Source organism: Camelus bactrianus, chromosome 4, assembly GCF_048773025.1.
Source record: "Camelus bactrianus isolate YW-2024 breed Bactrian camel chromosome 4, ASM4877302v1, whole genome shotgun sequence".
Classification (NCBI taxonomy): Eukaryota; Metazoa; Chordata; class Mammalia; order Artiodactyla; family Camelidae; genus Camelus; species Camelus bactrianus.
This window is the reverse complement of record NC_133542.1, coordinates 47,031,422-47,051,125: the sequence shown is the minus strand read 5'-3', so window position 1 is coordinate 47,051,125 and position 19,704 is coordinate 47,031,422. Positions and strand designations below refer to the sequence as shown.

General features: G+C 46.0%; 1 long non-coding RNA gene across 1 annotated transcript in view; it reads right to left on the bottom strand.

The window, feature by feature from the left end:
* LOC141577466 (uncharacterized) overlaps positions 1 to 15,024 on the bottom strand; it is a 36,749-nt gene extending 21,725 nt beyond the window's left edge. Inside the window, exons 1-2 of the long non-coding RNA XR_012506423.1 lie at positions 13,842 to 15,024; positions 2,586 to 2,853 (exon numbers count right to left, since the gene is read on the bottom strand). This is a non-coding gene — a long non-coding RNA (uncharacterized LOC141577466). The remainder of the gene's footprint in view (positions 1 to 2,585; positions 2,854 to 13,841) is intronic.
* Between the last annotated feature and the right edge of the window lie 4,680 nt (positions 15,025 to 19,704).

Sequence of the window (19,704 nt, the reverse complement as noted above, 5' to 3'; positions counted from 1 at the left end):
GTATAAAGCCTATGCCCAAAGGCCTCCAGAGCTCCAGGCTTGCTGAGTGGGTGGTGAAGTTCACACACCTAGAGCTTTGGTTTTTGAATCACAAAAACTAATGCTGGGCTTTTTTACCCCACTTGGTTTCTCCCATCACCTGCTCCTGAAGCATGAAATATGTGAAGTACTGGGCACAAAAACTGACATCATTTTTTTGTCTGGACCTACTCAATCTTCTCTTCTTTCTACGTAAGTAACAGTAAGAGGGTGGGCAGGAAGGTAGTTTTTTTTTCCCCCCCAAGAATGGGATCATATGTATTGTCATTTTCACTTAGCAACATGTACTCTTTCCACATAAACAAATATTTATAAACATCTTTCCATATCAGCAAATATTTATAGAATAAAGTATTCACATCAGTTAATATATCAAAAACATTATCCTCTTCTCTCTCCCTGCCTCATGCAAACACCGATCTCCTTCTTCAGGGCTGAGTGGGTTGTATAAAAATAGTCAGCCCTGCACGTGCTGTCGTGGCTTCCTCATGTTTCTCCCAAATTGTTCCCCAGGCCTCTCTGAGGTCCCCTGGGGAGGAAGTGGGGTGGGGGGGCTGCACTGCCACCTGCACAGAGCTGGGGCTCAGCTGATCTGCCTCAGTTTGGGGAAGAGGTTTTGGGGCTGTGTGTTTTGTTTTCTTGATGTATCTAACCAAGTTCAAGTTCAGTTAGGACTTTATGGACTTAGAGAAGAGTCTCCGTGCATAGCTATAAATGTGTCTACCTTTAGATTTGTGATGATAATGTGGTATCAGGAAGAAGGAGAAGACACCGGTGGGAGATGTTTGCAGGAAATGCGTCAGTGGGGAGGAGTTTACGCAGATTTGCAGCAGTAGAGAGGACTGTAAATGGAAGTAAGGAATTCTAGTCAGATGCAGGAATATGACGTCTCCATAAAGCAATGAGAATTGCAGGCCCATGTGGCTCTACAGAGAGCTATAGGGGTGAGTGAGATAATGGGCTTGAGATAACCTGCACACACTGACTGTCGTGCACATCAGATATCAGAAGGTGTGGGGAGGAATGGGTCTGGCTGGCTGTGCTGGCTGTACAACAAAGGGAACAGCACCATGGCTACTTTAAACCTGATATCAAGGCCTGGCCAGGCAGTGGTTGAGGTCGGCAGGGTGGGTGGACAGGAGAGACCACACAGGAGGACCCAAGGCACATGTGTCCTGGGGAGGCAGGGAGGCCTTTCAGACAAATGTTGGCATGGCAAATGGCTGGCTGGAGAGGAAGTGAGTGCTCCGTTGCTACAGGTTTGGGACCTTGGGAGGTTCCCAGCTCTGTGATCTTTTGAGTTTCAGTGCTCCAACTCCTAAAGCGCCTGGCTGGGAGCTATCCGCTCCTGAACACATGAGTAGCCTTGAACAAGCTCCTCCTGAATGAGGCTTCAGAACTCAGTCCCTGCTCCCTCTGCCTGGTGGGGATGAACCACCAAGTCAGCAGTACACAGAATACCCAGGAAGTGGGGCTTGGCAGAGCTGGTTTCCCTATAGAAAACTTGACTCTAAACCTAGGCAGCTCAGGGTGACTGCGACAGAATCACAGAACGTCTGAGCTGGAGCAGTCTCATACATCTAACCTCGCTGCTCCCCCATACAGAGGTCCTGAGGTCCAGAACAGGGAGGACTTGCCTGGGGACATACAGCTAGTCTGGAACTCAGGTCTCCTGCCTCTGTTCTGGGCCTGTCTCTGCACCAGCTGCCTTTTCTAGCACCTGATAGTTGTCAGGAGGTGCTTCCTTTTTACTTCAAAGCAGAAAAAAGCGGCTGCAGTGCAGGGGCTCAGAGGCAGACATGGCAAATGGTCCCACTGGGTCCACGGGGTCAGAGGTGCACCCCGAGGGACTTGGCTGGGGCATCCCTCCACTGCAGGGAGAGCATGCTGATAGGTCTCCCACTGTCACTGCCTCCTTGTTTCTTGGATGAGATAAACTGTTTGGCCTTTGGACAAGATTATTTTTGCACAAAACAGGATTGTTATCACTTAATTGAAAATAATTATCCAATGCAAATTGAGTTCAGCTTGTCCAGCTGGAAATAAAGAAGTGAATATTTTGGGCAGTTTCACTGCTGCAAAGGCAGTTATTTTAAGTAAATGAAAGTAATGAGAATAGGTTGTACTCTCTGCAGGAAGCCCTAGGAAATCTCAGGGCCTTTCTTGAGTGGCCCCCATTGCTGTGAACCCTAATTCATCCCCTTTTCCAAATCAGGGCTTGTCTGAATGGGCCTGTAATGGAGGAGATACTGATGACAAAGATGGAGGTCCCTGCATACACTGAGTGTGGCAGGCATGCATGTAATCCCGCTCAGTGCTTCAGCCCCTGAGGGGCTTATCCTGACAACACAGGCCCTGGTCTCCCCTGGAAACAGAGACAAAGAAAGGTTCAGGGGAAGTGAGAGGGAGCTGCTGATGTGACTCTAACGTGGGAGGTCACTTCCTGTCCTTCTACCCCTGTGCCCTCCACCCCAGGCACTGCACCTTCACCACCCGGAAACCTGAGCCCAAACCCCGAGCCCTCCGAGAATCTCCATCAGTCTCACCCACACACCCAGCTGACCACTAACTCCATCTGCTCTCCTCAGTGCTCCTCGGCTTGGTCACTCCTCGCGTCTCACTGTATCAGCTACCGGCTGCCACGGTGACGCTGCCTAACAAGCAGCTTACAGCAGCAGGCAGTGCTTCCTCATGGCTCTGCAGCCTGGCTGGCCTCAGCTGGGCTGGCTTGTGAGTCTGCAAGTAGGAGGAGTGGCTCTGCTCCACACATCTCTCGTCCTCCAGGGTCAGCGGGCTACCTGGCACATCCTCTTCCTGGTGATGGCAGAGATACAGCAGGCAAGCAGAAACATGTGAGGCTTCTTAAGGTCAAGTCTCAGAATTGGTATCCAGTCACTTCTGCCCCATTCCATTGACCAAAGTAAGTCACAAGACCAAGCCCAAAGGCCAGGCCTAGGTGAGTACACTCTCTCATGAGGAGGCTGTGGCCAGCGTGTGGACGTGGGAGGGTGAAGCCTACTGGTCTAGTTCTGACCTTCCCACTAGAATTCCTACCTCTGGTCTCACCCCCTCTAGTCTATTCTCCACAGAGTGGTTTGCTCCTTCTACAATGCAAACCTGACCATGTCACTTTCCAGCTTAAAATTCTGAAAATCCTTCCTCTTTTCCAAGAATAATTGAAATTTAATTGAAAAACTTCTGTCTTTAACACTATCCTAAGGGTCCTGTGAAACATGCCAACAGCACAACTGTCATGGTGGCCTCTCTGATTGAATTGCCCTGTTCTCCTTCCTTCCAGGGGCAGCCCTGGCTGTTTACACAAGTGTATGGAGGTGCACAGGAGATCTACAGCCTGTGTGAGCCCACGCACCCTGCAGGAACACAATGCAAACCCCCAAAAGCATGGGGGCAGCAGGACTGCGGGATGGGGCATCCTTTAGGTGTTGTTGCACCGGAAGGCCACAGCACAACACCGGGCTTAGGGGAGGGACAGTTATTCTCTTCCAAAACCCAACCACGAATCCATCCAGAGGTGAACTTTCCCACAAAATCCACTTGTGCTCTAAGAAGCTGTACAAACAAGTACTACTCAGAAAGTGACCTATAGACCAGCACTAGTCTGAAAATTCTTGGTTAAATATCCATGAATGAATCAGGAGTTTGCACCAGAATGTACATCACTGTGTCACCGAGCTCACTGTTTAGTTCATTTGACTTTTCGTTGCAGCAAGACTTTCTCAATGAAGGGAGCAGTGATTGACTCTCTGGTGTAAGCTCCTTATCTTGTGTGGACTGGTAATAATCTGTGGTCCAGCCACTTTGAGACTGCTCAGCTCTCCTTTGCTTCTGGGGACATGGACCTGAGGTGCCCAAGCATCTCTGAATGTCACCCCAGAGTAAAATTATAAGACAACGGGCAAAAGCTAGTAATTAAAAAATTAATACTATGCTGTATTACAAAAGGGAAACTACTTCAATATAACAACAGACGGTTGGCTAAATAAATGATACTGCTCCCTTAATGGAGTCAACTGCGCTCATAAAATAGTTGGGGAATTTATAATAGGATGAAAAAGGCTTAGGATATAGAATTTTTTTTTTAAAGCATGATACAAAATGGTGTGAGTAGTCCACTATGTAACATGTAGATTTGGTAAATGTGCACGCATTCACATAGCCTAAAGGAGCTGTGTGAAAATACAGAGTAGATATGTTAGTGTGGGGTGATTATACCCTTTTCTTCTTTATTTTTCTGACTTCTAAAGTATAGTTCTGTTACTTTATAATGAAAAAAATTTTACACCTATTGATAACACATTTCCAGGATGCATTCAGTTGGTATCTTCTATTTCATTGTTTCTTTGGTTCCCAATATTAATACATTAAAAAAACTATTAATTCAGGCACACAAATTCAGATTCTATGATCACTTAGATTAGATTCTCATTCATTCATTTGTTCACCCATTCATCGTTCATTCATTCAACAGACATTTCCTGAGGACTCACGAATACCCTTCCAGCACTGTGATGCAACAGCATCATGTCCCTGCCCCGTGGAGGGCTAGCTAGGGCTCACCCTTGCATGCTCCATGATTCACTTCACAAACATTTGCCCACTTTGCACTCTGCCCTGACCTGGGCTGGCACGGGGAGCAGAGGCAAGTCCAGCAAAGGGAGAAGACAGATCAAATTCAGGAAACCATCTCTTCTTCAGAAACATTAGTTAAAAGCTTAAAAATCTAATACATGCTTGTAATAAGTTCAAACAATACTTCATATGAAACCAAACCCACTTCCTAGAGATAAGCAAGAGGAACAATTTAGTAGGTGTCCTTCAGATTTCTTTCCATGAATATACAGAGACATATTTCTTTATACATATGCACATATTCCCAAATATCTACTTACACATATATTTATAAAGTTTTGTTTTCATTTTTACAAAGAATGGAACTTAGAAAGGATTTAATTCTGTAACTTAAGTGCTTATTGTTCTGAAATAAGGCACAGAAATGTGCAAAGTGTTGGGGGACCACAGAGGACAAGTGACTGGTGCCAGAACAAGGTGGCCCTGATGGTGGCCCTGAATGTGGGATCGTCACTGAGGCGTCTGCCCTGTCCTGGAGTCTGAGCTCTTTGCTGTCCACTTGTCCAGCCAGGCTTCACTGAGCTGGCTGCTGAACATGGTAGGATTTTGCTGGAAGAGAGGTGAGAGGAAAGGATGCCGGGGGAAGGAGCAGCAGAGGTAAAGGCCTAGAGGTGGACGATGAGGTTCCCCCTCTGTGGTGCATCCCTCATCGTGTAGACACCTCACCAAACAATTGCATGCAGACACACAGACACATGTCTTCATTCACAGCACATCTCTTTTATCTGTCCTCCTTCCAAAGACCCCCGACCCAGCAGTCCCAAACTTGCCTCTCCAATCCCTCCAGCATCAGAAACCAAGGGATGGCTTTGTTGGGAGAAGAGGGCTGGTTTACACTGCAGAGTAGTTACTGGGGTCTCGGCTCATTATGAGAGCTAATGTACTTAAACATTAAGGAGAGAGTTGCATTTATAAAGCCCTGTTGTTTACACAGTGAGGAGAAATTAATTCATGAGAAGGTGGAAAGTGGCATTTGGGGGGCCCCACCATCGTCTGCCAACTAAACACTGGCCGGTGGGCAAGCCCAGCGTGTGCTCACTTCCTCTTGACAGCTGGTCTCACAAAATGGGGACCCTTTAATCATGGGAATTCACCTAGTAATCTGGATAATTGAAAAAAAAAAACAACCAAGCAAAATACCCCACAGAAATATAGAAGGAACTGCTGCTGATCTGTGTGAATATACCAGGCCCATTTCTGCATCAGAGTTGGGTCACAGTCCTGAAATGACTGGCTCAGGGTCTCTCTGGAAGACGGGGGCAGGGTCTCTTCTGAGATCCTCCTGGTCCAGGCTGCTCTGAAGTGAGCCTGAGTGGGCCTGCTGGCCCCTGGCCAAGCGCAGGACAACTGCTAGGCCCTTTATGTGCTTGGTTTACATCACTTAACCGACCCACATTCCCTGTCCTTCTCAACTCTCTATCCTTCTCTGGGCCTCAGAGTTGCTCTTTGTAAATTGGGGCAAGGGTAGGGGGAAAAAATAAAAGGTCATTACAAAATAAAATAAAATAAAATGAGGAGGGGGAGTCTCCAAGAATCCTTTCAAATCCGATCTTATAAAAACAAACAAGGAGAAAGGAGAAAATAGATGAACCAAGAACCCCTGAGCTAGCCTGGGTTCAAGGTCACAACCCAAAACCTTGTCCTGAGATCTTCTCACCCCATCCCACTTTGACTATCTTCTTTGGTTCCCAAAATTTAAGTTCCCTATCAGTTTCTGCTTCCCCTCCACACACACACAGACCCACAGAGCCTAGCCCTTCAGTCTGTGCCTGGTCCACCCATCTCTACCCCGAAGTACAGAGACTCAGGACCTCAGCCACAACATCTGGACCCTTGACTCCACCTCTACCCCTCGCCTGAGTTCCCCCCTGCACCTCACAGCTGGCATGGCAGCCTGGCCCCTCTCTGAGATCACTGATAACACAGATCACTTGACCTGACATGCCAGGATCCTTCTTGGAATCAGCACAGCAGACAACCCCATCTGCAGGCCCTGTCAGGTCCCTCATCCTCTCCCAGAACGCTCCACTCCCCTGTCCAGGCCAGTGCTCTCCACTTTCTCCACCTGAATGCATCCCCCAATGGCCTGCCTCTGAACCTATGAACAAGAATGAAACACTCTATCTCCCCCATTCATTCTCGGAGCCTTTGAGCCTTAGCACAAGAGCCACCTCTCAGGGGAAGCCTTCCCTGACCCAAGTCAAGCTGAGCCTCCAGCCCTAGCCTCTCCCGGCTCCACAGACCCTCTGTCAATCACCTGTGTCCATATCATATTACCTTCCAGCTTTTTTCTTCTTCATTTCAAAATACTTTTAAAATTGACGTATAACTTACATATGTAAAGTGCAGTTCAGCTCAACACATGTCTTCAGATTTATACATCTGGGTATGGGTTTGGGATAGAGGTGGGTAGGTAGAGGTACAAACTGGAAAGTTAGAAGGCTCTGTGTGGGTCTGTATGTGTTGGGGACAGGGGGTTACCTGTAGGTAACCTAGATGTTGGATGTCAAAGAAAGTAGACACATGGCCAGCATCCTGGGAGGGGGTGAAGAGATCTCAGGATGAGATTCCTGATCAAGGTCAAGATCAGTGCACTTTTATATAATGAGAGGTCATGCTGAAGGTCCCACTTTAAAAATCTTATTAACTGAATGGCTTCCTCTTGCTCAGTTGAATCGATTGCTATCGTTTACTTCTCCATTCTCCCACTGTCAAACATTTCCAATAGCCACAACTATACAGAATATTCTATGGACATCTTAGCAGATAATTCTTTAAGGCCATTACTGGTTAATTTATAGGGTAGAGTGGAGATACTGAGCCAGAGGAGGAACTCTCGTAAGACTCTTAACACATATGGCCAAAGAGCTGACATGGAATGTATTAGTCTGTTTGGGCTGCCATAACAAAATGCCACAGACTGGGTGCTTAAACAACAGAAAATTATTTTTCACAGTTCTGGAGGCTGGAAGTCCAAGATCAAGGTGCTGGCAGGGCTGGATTCCTCTGAGGCCTGTGTCCTTGGCTTGCAGATGGTGGCCTCTTGCTGCCCCGCCACAGGGTCATCCCCCTGTGCATGGGTCCCCTGGTGTTTTTTCTGTCCTAATTTCCTCTTTTTATAAGAACATCAGTCATATTGGATTGAGGCCCATCCTAATGGCCTCATTTTAACTTAATTACTTCTTTAAAGGCCATGTCTCCAGATACAGTCACATTCTGAGGTACTGGGGGTTAGGGCTTCAACATTTTTGGGGGAACACACAGTTCATCCCATAACAGAATTCTTCCTTAGAGGTTGGAAATGTCCCTTGGTGTCACCTGGCTTGACTGCAGCCTCCTTGGTTCCTTCCAAAGCGGAGATGTATTTTGGTGTGAAGACCTTTCCGTCTCTCGGCCTCACCCATTTCCCTTTCTTCTCGTCTCTCAGCCCATCACTGTCAACAGCTGTCAGTCAGTCTAGAGATTCTCAGCCTCTGATGCATACTGAAATCTGAGAGCTTAAAAAACTATCCTGGTGTCTGGGTCCCAACCCAACAGATTCTGACATCATTGGTCTGGGGTGCAGACTGGGCACGGAAAACTTTAAAGCTCATCAGGTGGCTCCAGTATTTTTGCCAAAGTGAGAGCCTCCAGGCTCTGGGTCTCTCTTCTTTGCCTTTGCAAAGCATGAGACAGGACACGGGGGCTGTTTAATTAACTCATCTTTCAAAGTTAATTAAAGCTCCATAGCCTAAAGCCTGTTTTTAACTCCCCTGAACAAGTTTATTTTTAAAGCGTGGTGGTAATTCGGCTCTTTTGTTAAAATTAAGTCCCTAAAGTAAAAATTAAAAGACAAAATGGAAAACCACTGGGCATAGAAAATCCACCCTGGATTTAATAGAGTCTCTTAAGTCGTGGACTAGAGAGAGATCTCGCTGCTCAGTGTGGGTGGGGGAGCTTGCTATATACATTGTGGCCTTTGAGGCTTACATTCTGTGTAAGCTTTTAAAAGAAGAGGATAAAAGCTAATTTTCATGAGAGCCCTGCTTCTGTGGTGGGGTGATTAGGAAACTGTTGTGTCAAGTTTGGGCTCCTCCAAGTTTTGCACCCCAACTGTCAATGTTTGAAACAAAGTTTTACAAGATTCTACTGAGGGGTGAATCACACAGACACAATGAGCTAAAGCAGCCAGAGACAAGAGAGTCCATATTGGATGAGTCCATTTAGATGAAGTTCAAGTTCAAGTGAAATTAATGGTCATTGACCAGAATCGGATGTAAGTTGCCTCTGCTGTGTGTGTTTGCTGGAGGTAAGTCAGATCCTGAATCAGCACTTTTCTGAGGCCTTGATGGTGGAGGGATGGGCACATGGCTTAGCTGGTTGTGGGGAAGACGTCTGTGAAACTCGTCCCCCTTCAAACCATGGCTTTCCCAAGTGGCCCAGGGCGCTGTCATTAGCAGGACAGAGTCACGGACCCTGCCCCAGGCCCGGGGGCAGTCTGGCCTCTGCTTGCTCACTCTGCTCCTCTACCCTCAGCTCTACCCCCAGCATGGATGGCCCCTGTGCTCTCTCCCTCCTGCGTGAGATGACCCTCTTCATCTTGTTCACCTGGAATTTGGTCATCCTTCATATTCACAGCAGGGAAGTCATTCCTCTGCCTCCAGGGATGGTATTAACCACACTCTTCACTTGTCATTATTTGTTTTTGCTGTTAAACTGGGTGCTCTTTTTGTGGTGGTACTATCTGTATCTGCAATGCTGGGCACAGTGCCAGGCACTGAGTAGGGGCTTAAAAACAGTGTTTGTCACTGAATTGTGTATGTAGAATGGGAATTGGAGAGCTGTGGACAGATGTCCTTTGTTAAAGCCATCTATTTACTCATAACAATATTTGAAACGAGATGGAGAAACGTGATTCAAATGACTCCGGGAAAGGCTCTATGTGGTCGGTTGGGATCTGCAGGCACAGGTATGGGCTGCCCCCAGCTCCAGAGTGGGCAGCAGAATGGCTCTGCAAAACAGAGGGACAAAAATTTGACAGTGGGGTGGGACAGTGCTGGAGGGACGGAGGGAAGAAGTGGGGAGAAGACAGAGACAGTGGGTTGAGGGAATGGCAAGGACAGGGGGAAGCCATGCATTGTGTAATGTGACTCCTCCCTGCAGTCCTAAAATCTTCACTGAAGTTCCCCAAACTCACGAAATGTTTCATGGTAATGTATTTGTGACTGCATGAATGTGCACATGGGTGACAAGTGTGTGCGTGTGTGAGTGTGCAAATATGTCTATATGTGTGAGCATGTGTGTGTCTGTGCATGTGTGGTTGTGTGTATATATATATAAGCATGTGTGGATGTGTGCTTGTATGAATGGGAATATGTGCGTAAGTGTGTGTCTGTGAGTGAGTGTGAACATGTGGGAGTGTGTACGTGGGCAAGTATGTGCATGTGTGTGTGGACTGAGAAAGGCTGTGGGTTTCCTATCCGGATTGTTTTGGGAGTGAGGCTGAGGCAGCATGAGGAAGTTAGCTTTGCATCTCTCAGCAATCACAGAAAGCACAGACCATGGCACTGGAGCCAAATCTCTGAGGGGCCAGTAGCCCCCAGCTGAGGTCTGAGTCACACATTTTATGAGTCATTAGTTTTATCAGGAAAGCCAATCTTGATTGCCAGGCAGTACCTACCTGGAACCCTATATTGAAGAGTGAAGACTTCTGAGACTCCAAGGGAAAGGTGATTATGATTGATTAGCAATGTCTGCCCTGGCTCTGACTGGGATGGTGGCAGCATGCATGACTAATGTTTGCCATCCCTGGCCTCTAATGGGCGCCAAGCAAAGTGGTTGGCTTTTGGGATACAAAGGTGAATCTGACACAGTACTTGCCCTCATGGAGCTCCCAGTCTACTGCAGGAGACTGAGAGTGTAAATGTACAATTGAAAATAGATGTGGGCTATACTCCTGGGTATATACCTGGAGGAAGCTCTAATTCAAAAAGATACATGCACTCCAGTGTTCATAGCAGCACTATTTACAATAGTCAAGACATGGAAGCAACCTAAATTGTCCAATGACAGATGATTGGATAAAGAAGCTGTGGTATATTTATACAATGGAATACTACTCAGCCATAAAAAAGAATAAAATAATGCCATTTGCAGCAATGTGGATGGACTTGAAGATCGTCATTCTAAGTGAAGTAAGCCAAAAAGAGAAAGAAAAATGTCATATGGTATCACTTAAATGTGGAATCTAAAAAAAAAAAGACACAAATGAATTTATATGCAAAACAGAAACAGACTCACATAGAAGACAAACTTATCGTTACCAGGGGGGAAAGGGGGTGGGAAGGGATAAATTGGGAGTTTGAGATTTGCAGATACTATATATACTATATATAAAATAGATAAACAAGTTTCTACTGTATAGCACAGGGAACTATACTCAATATCTTGTAGTAACCTATAATGAAAAAGAATATGAAAAGGCATATATGTATGTATATGTATGACTGAAACATTATGTTGTACATCATAAAATTGACAGAGCATTGTAAATTGACTGTACTTCAATTAAAAAATGGAAAAAATAAATAAGTGGGGGAAGAACAAGCATAAATAAATAAAAATAGATAAACAACAAGGTCCTACTGTATAGCACCTATATAGCACTATATAGGGAACCATATTTAATACCTTGTAATGGCCTACAATGAAAAAGAATATGAAAGAGAATATATATATATATATATACATATACATATATATATATGAGTCAGTATGCTGTACACAGAAATTAAGACATTGTAAATCAACTTCAATAAAAAATTAATTAATTAAAAAAATAGAAAGCAGATGTGAGCTAGATGAGGAGGTTGGAAGGCACAGCTGAGAGGTACTGACGGTGCCTGGAGCAGAAGGGGTTTCCTCATGCAATTTCTGACCAGGCTGACAAGGATGGAGAAAAGGAAGGAGGGTATTTCCAGCAGGGGACATAGGATGAGGAAATTCTCAAAGGAGTGAAAATGTTGGGGGTTCTGGGGGCAGAACAAGGGGGGAGTGGCAGGAGATGAGCAGGGCAGGAAGTTGGGAGCTGAATGGGGGGCCCTAAGCACTATTGCTAGGAAGTAATCCCTAATAGGGTCGTCAGCCATGTACAAAGGAGGTCAGTTCTCAGCCCAGTGGACACCTACACATGGAGCCTGGACATCCCAGCACATCCCTCCCAGACTGAGGGGGGCCTTCTCTGCTCCCATTTTCCTGAGTGCAGACCGTGGGAACCAAGCCCCATTGATCCTGGTGTTGTACATGTTGTGAGCTGCTGCAGGTGTGGGACAAAAAGCCACAGATAATTTGCATGGGATGGAGAGCACATTTTCAGTTTCCCTCTCTCACAAATTGCAAATTTCACTTTCACAGCCTTTCTTTCCCCATCACAACCACACCGGTTTCTCCACAGCCCCTCAGGAGTCTGTTGTCACAGAGATGCCCCAGTTTTCCTCTCTGGTGTTTCTGCCTCACCAGACACCAGGGTTCCAAAAAGCTCAGCACCCAGTCTCTGACGTTCCCTGCTCTGAGCCTTCTCCAAGCCTCCTCCAAACCCATTCCGGCTCAGGGAGAGAGTCCCACACTGGGGGACATGGGCCTGGCCTGCAGTCCTGGCTCTGCCCCTAACTCAGTGTAGGATATGAAGCTCTCTCTGGGCCTCAGTTTCCCCATATATACTATAGAAGATTTAGAATTGATAATTTCTGAAGGTCCTCCAAGTTGTACGACGGTGACTTTCTGATCTTGACAGTGTCATGGGAGGCCTGAGTCGATCTTTTACACCAAGCGTTGGGATTTGTGTTGGCCCTGATGGTCCAGGGACTTGAGGTCTTTCAGGTGTCTGCCCCCTTGTTCCCTGGATCTGCCACTGCTTCCCCCGTCCTTCCCAGTGTTCTGGTTCTCTGGTCTAGTTCCTGTATCTTCATGTTCATCTGTTCCCTGGCTCCTGGTGACGACTCTGTGGGAGGTATGGCTTAGGAGGGCTCGGTTCACTGTGCTAAAAGCGCTCCTGGCTGGGAGGGAGGGCTCTTCTCCCTCCCACCCTCTGGCTCCATGCCACAGCCCAGCTCAACGCTATGGCCAGAGCGTCGCGAAAACAGCTGCCATCTGAGAAGAAGGTGCCTGGAGGGAACAAGGCCGTTGCGACAATATTGAAACACATTTTTCACTCACTCCTAACACGTTGATGTTTTCAGAGATGCTTTCTGTTTTCTGTTGACAACATGTGGCAGAGGGAGATGGAGCGGGTGGAAGGTAGGGGGTCCCAAAGCCTAGGCAAGCCTTTTCCTTGCTCTAGCTTCAGTTTCCCATCTGTAAAGGGGGGTATAGTCGGGTGGGCTAGAGTAGACGAGACAATTTAGGCGTTTGCAATCCACCAGAAGTCAATCCACCAGAACTTCAAGAACCCTGCCATAGCCAAGACCGCCCATCCCTTGCAAGATGCTGCTTCATGCATAGCCTGGCTTGCTGATGGTAACGGAAGGCTCATGAGACGACAAGGACCCCCTGGAGCATAGACAGGCAGGGTACAGAGGCCAGGTCTGTGGTGGGTTGGCAGGGAAATCCAGAGTGACCCAGGAGGCCAACATGAACTGAGGTGATGAAACTAGAAAACTCTCCTGAGCAGCTAAGCGCAAGAGAGTTGCCATGCAAATCAGCAGGAAGAGATGATTAATTGGGTGTAGGCACAGAAGAGAGGTGGCTGGTGACCCATGACTTGTCCAGGATGATGGTGGATCCCTTGGGACCCCCGAGGCTCCAGTGGGAGTAGGTGTGAAGGATCAGATGGGGTGTGAAAGGAGGCAGAGGCAGAGGCAGAGGCGAGTTTGACAGGCTCCCCTCCCAGAAAGATTAACCAGGCGAAGCTGGCTGGGGGGAGGGGGCTGATGGAGGGAGGGTGAGAAAGGCACACAGATAGTTTCCATTTCAGGGATGTTCTGTGTTCTGCCCCAACCTCTGATGCCTCACTTGAGGGTGGGAAAGGGGTGTGGAGCAGAGGAAGAAGTAGGGGCTTTTCTGAACAACATTTCTAGTATGTAGGGTCATCAGAATTCACAGACCCTCCCCGGGGGCTTCCTCCCAGTCCCTGGTCCCACTTTCAGGAGATGCTTGACTCCCCTCTGGTTGCTCACCTCCAGGGACAACAAGCCCACTGCATCCCAGGTGGTCCATCCCACTGTGGGAAACTCCGGTCAAGAAGGGCTTCTTGGCACCAATTGAAATTCTGCATCTCCAGCTGCATCAGCATTTGGCACAAGAGACCCCATAGATGTTCAGCTTGGTTCTGGTCTGTGGAGAGTTTTATGTAGGGAGCAGCAATAAATAATGTAAAAATTATTACCAGACATTATCTGGCAGGCTTGGTACCATGTTCTAGGAAATTAGGGTTTTGTCAAGTTTCTGCCTCAGTTTGCCACTTTTTGCCTCAGTTTCTCTATTTGAGATAAAGACCACTCTGCTGGTTAATTCTGTATGTCCACTTAGCTGGGCGATGGTGCCCAACTGTTTGGTCAAATACTAGTTTAGATGTTGCTGGAAAGGTGTTCTGTAGATATGATTTAACACCTACAACAAATCAACTTTCAGTAGAGATTACCCTCCGCAACGTGGGGAGGCCTTATCCAGTTAGCTGACGACCTTAAGGGTAAAGACTGAGGTTTCCTGAAGAAGAAGGAATTCTGCTTCAAAATTATTAGAAATTCTGCGTAAGTTTCCAGCCTGCTGACCTGCCCCACAGATTTTGAACTTGCTAGCCCCAACAATTGTGCGAGCTTAAATAAATCTTTTTCTCTCTCTCTCCAAATCCTACTGGTTTTGTTTCACTGGAGAACCCTGACGGATGCAGCCACCTACCACCTCTCTGTGCAAAGGCAGAAAAAGAACACTTAATTCCTTAGAAGAGCAATGTATAAAAGGACTAACATTACAGAAGGGCTCATTTGTGTGGTGCTGTGTTAATCTAAACCCATCTCCAAGGGTGCCATCCATTTCCTTCCTCAAAATCCGTGATGGACCCCACTGCAACCACTGCCTGGAGTCGGCTACTCTATGAAGCATTTCTATCTATAAAACACAAAGCAAGTAACATATATAATTCATCGATATTAGATACTTTAGTTCTTGCAAGAGAGAGGGTATTATCTCCATTTTATAGATGAGGAAAATAAAACACAGAGGACCACACTCCTTGGCCTGAAATGTGGAGCCTTCAGAGATCTTGCTCCAATTCATCTCCCTCTACTCCCTTTCATGTCATCCGTGGTCAAGGCAAATGGACTAGAACCTCTTACTTAAGTGTGCTCTAGATTTCCTATATCCAGGCTGTTCCCTACACATGGATATCTTCTAAAATGTATTTCCTCTTATCCTACATGTTGAAGTCTCCCTCTGCTCCAAAGGCCAATTCCAAGGTCACCTCCTCTGTGAAGTTTTCCTGGGTCCCCACCATCACTGACACTGGGAGTGACTTCTTCCTGCACAGTCTCACATCTGGGCCTCTTTTTAACCTGAGTCACTGCCATCCGTTTCAGGGCGTTTCTCTCCCCCTATTAAAATGGAAGCTCTCTGAGGGAAGGAAACATGTCTGATGGACTACAACAGATAGCAGTACTGAAACCATGTGGTTTCTTTCTAAAGAAGGCAATTTTGATTAGGAAAAAAAATTAGTCCTCCTGGACTAAACTTTTCTAAGGAAGTATCTGTGTGGTTGTTTTCTGAAAGATCGGTTGTTTCTGCTCCAGCATTATGTTAGTAGACTTGTATTTTCTTTGCTCTTATCTTCCATTTGAATGACAGACCTCACATTGATCATTTAGAAAGCTTTGTCTTGATTTGTCTGCCTGAGGCTTGACAGAGCAACACCAGCAAGTCATGTAACCCCCCAGCCCTACAGTGTGAGTCCCACCTGCACCCTCTCCAGCCTTAAGCCGCCTTCCCAAAGGAACCACGGTGGGCCTTTCCATTTGGAAGTGCAACATCCCAGTCCAGTGGACCAAGGTTTTAGTTGTCCCTATTTTGGTACTATCATGCACAGAACAGTGTTGGGGACCAGTGGGTTAAATTTATTTACTGAAGCCTAACTGTGTCAGGCCCCATTCTGGACCCTGTGAGAAAGGAGACAGAGGATATGGCCTTTATCTCTATTCTATCAACATATATTTGAGTCCCTGCTCTATACCAGGAACCACGCTCTTTTTAGCACTCAACTCACTGGTACGGAGACTATCTTCTCCATGGGCTACAAGCCCCATGAAGGGATGGATCATATTTATCTGGCTCATCACTGGGTCTTGACTTCAGGGCAGTGCCTGGCACATAACAGCTATCCTCTAGTTGTAGAACTGAATGGGGTTTGCATCTGTCTCACCCACTAGAGAAAATGAGAGCTCTACAAGGGTTGGGAAGCCTTTGATGTCAGCACAAAACCTGGCTCAGGTGAGATGCTCATCAGTGTTTATCGAGTTGACTGGATGGCCCTAGTGCAGTAGAGGTCCAGTATAGGCGACATCTCACCAAGGCATGGATTGAGGTGTGAACCCTTGATTCTGTATGAGTTCCCATCTGCCTTGCTGTGGGAACTGCACCTCTTGATTTCTTTTGTGACCTCTTTTCCTTACTTGTAACTTTGGGGACTGAACTATTAATTGTGTGGATGCTAAAGATTGTCTCCCTGGGGCTGCTATAGAACAGTCAGTTCTAAGCACTTCAGGCTAATTGTATGCTCAAATGATAGGGCACTGTGAAGGGACATGACCCATGATGAAACTGGGTTTCCCATTGATACTGTATTAAGTGGAGGAATTATGTTCATTATCAAGGGATTGATACTCAACTTTTCCTAAAAATGACCACAAGTGTGATGTTTAACCAGCTGTCATGGCACACTTCCATCAAGTTTCTAGGCTGTGCACAAGCCACATCTGAGTGACTGACTGGTCAGGCACGAAGGAGGGATTGGTTTGTGGGGCCACAAGGAATCAGTTGGAAGATTTTCCTGGGAAAGGGGTTGGGCCTGACATGAGCAGCTGGAAAGATGGACAGAGAAGACGAGTATACAGAGTAAGAAGGTTCTCAGAGGCTGTGTCAGGGGAAAACAGCCAGGTGATGCTTACAGTGAGGGCCATGAGTTGCTAACGTGAATACCACTGGCAGAGCTGGACAGGCTGGGGACTTGCCGAGTTGCTGTTAGGCTGAGTGCTGCCCAAAGGAAGGTGCTGCACACTGGTCATCAGGATTGCTCTTGATTGAAGCCAGTGCTGACTCTGACTTGGTTAAGCCTGGGGCTACCAGTGACCATTAGACCACAGATCATCAGAGCAGAGCGGCTAAGAACTCACCCAGGATGATCCCACTGCTTCCAGTTTTATAATGAGGAAACTGAGGCTTAGAGAGGATGTCACAAGTTGTCAGAACTCAAAAAGGCACATGTCATTGCATCTGATTAGCAATGTGTTTACACTGGTCAGTTATGTGTAAGAGGCTAAGCTATGTTTGGTGTACATACTTAGGGGGACATATGTGGAGATCTGTTAAGGACTATTTGCTAGTGTGTACAGGACTGAACTTTTTGATATGCAGCAAGTAACTCCGAGGGAAGGAAGTGATGGTCTGGTTTCTCCACAGGAAATCCTTCTTTTGCACATGTACCCACCTTCTCCCCTTACTCAGGCAGCCACAGAGCATTTCCAGAGAGAACCATCCCTCAAGTGAATAGGAGACAGGAAGCTCCTAGTCTCTGACCTGCCCTGGGTCCACAATACCATTCTGGTGGCCCCCAGAGATCTCCCCTTTCCTCTTCTCTTTGGTGGTCCTTCTATATGTACTCACGCTGCTCAACCCTCTCCCCTTTTTCTTGGAAAAAGCTTTACCATTGTAAGGGAGACCCTGAGAATATCATTTCCTCACCTTGCTCATCTGTCTGCATACCTGCCTTCTACTCCTTTCAAGCATCCCTCTGGATCCATCCCTTCCCTCCTCCTTGAGTGCTATCAATTGAGTTTTCTTCTGTTCTCCATCCCCTTCTCTTTCAGCACCTTCCTGTCAATGGCAACCTGACTCCAGCCAGAGTCCACTGTCCTGTCAACATTTCACAGCTAAGGGCTTGCAAAGAGACACACATTTTCTCTTCTTCCCAGCTGCTTATTCCCTCCTCAATGCACTGCAGTCTGGCTTCTTGGCCTACTGCTACCCTGGAACTCCTTTGGTAAAGGTCTCCAAGTAGCTGTATGCCCCAAATCTAACAGGTGATTTTCAGCTCATACGTTTATTTGCCCAAAATATATTTCACAAAGGAATCGAGGTATAAGAATGTATGCAAGATGAGAAATTATAAATAAAATCATCTTGGGAAAAGTGTAAATTAGAATGGAGATACAAACAGCCAAATAGCAGATGAAATACTGCATCCCCCTATAAAAGCTCAGGGAATAAAAACAAAGTGCAACATGGCACAAGAAATTCCTCTTACAGTTCTTGGGGGGTATTTAGTGGGTTGGACAGTGTTGCCCCCAAGATATATACAAGTCTTAATCCCCAGTACCTGTGAATGTGAATTTATCTGGAAAAAAGGGTTTTTGCAGATGTAATTAAGGATCTTGGATCCTTAGAGATCCTTGAGACCATCCTGACTTTAGGATGGGCTCTAAAGACACATGGAAACACAGAGGAGAAGATGGGAGCAAAAATTGGAGTTACATGTCTGGACATCAAGGACTACCACCAGCTACCAGAATCTAGGAGAGAGGTAGGGAACAGATTCACCCTCAGAGCATCAAGAAGGAAACAACTTGAAGAACAGAGCTGAAGATATCATGCTCCTTGACTGCAGACTATATCACAAAGGTACAGTAATCAAAACAGTACAGTATGGGCACAAAACCAGACACCTAGATCAATGGAACAGAACAGAGAGCCTAGAAATAAATCCACATACTTATGGTCAATGAATCTATGACGGAGGAGGAAAGAATATACAATGGAGAAAAGACAGTCTCTTCAGCAAGTGGTGCTGGGAAAACTGGACAGCTACATGTAAAAGAATTAAATTAGAACATTTTCTCATACCATATACAAAAATAAACTCAAAATAGATTAAAGGCCTAAATGTAAGACCAGAAACCATAAAATTCCTAGAAGAGAACTTAGGTATAAATTGTAGCAACATATTTTTGCTCCTAAGGCAAAGGAAACAAAAGCAAAAATAAATGGAACCTAATTAAACTTGAAAGCTTTTGAACAGTAAAGGAAACCATTGACAAAACAAAAAGACAACCTACTGAATGGAAGAAAATACTTACAAATGATATGACCAATAAGGGGTTAATATCCAAAATATATAAACAACTCATAAAACTCAGTGTCCAAAAACAATCAACCTAATTTTAAAAAGAGGCAGAAGATCTGAACAGACATTTTCCCAAAGACGTAGTACAGATGGCAAAAGGCACATGAAAAGACGCTCAACATCACTAGTCATCAGAGAAATGCAAATTAAAAAACCACAACAAGGTATCACCTCACGCCGGCCAGAATGGCTATCATCAAAAAGACCACAAATTACAAATGTTGGCGAGGATGTGGAGAAAAGGGAAACCTGTACACCGTTGGTGGGATTGTAAATTGGGGCAGTCTCTATGTAAAACTGTATGGAAGTTCCTCAAAAAACTAAAAATAGAACTTACCATATGATTCAACAGTTCTACTCCTGGGTATATATCTGAAGAAAATGAAGATACTAATTTAAAAAGATACATGCACCCCAGTGTTCACAGAAGCATTATTCACAATAGCCAAGACATGGAAGCAACCTAAGCATCCATCAACAGATAAATGGATAAAGAAGAGGTGGCGTGTATACACAATGGAATACTACTTAGCCAAAATAGAATGGAATTTTGCCATTGGCAGCAACATGGATGAACTTGGAGGGCATTATGCTATGTGAAATAAGTCAGATAGAGAAAGACAAATACTGTACGATTATGAGACTTATATGTG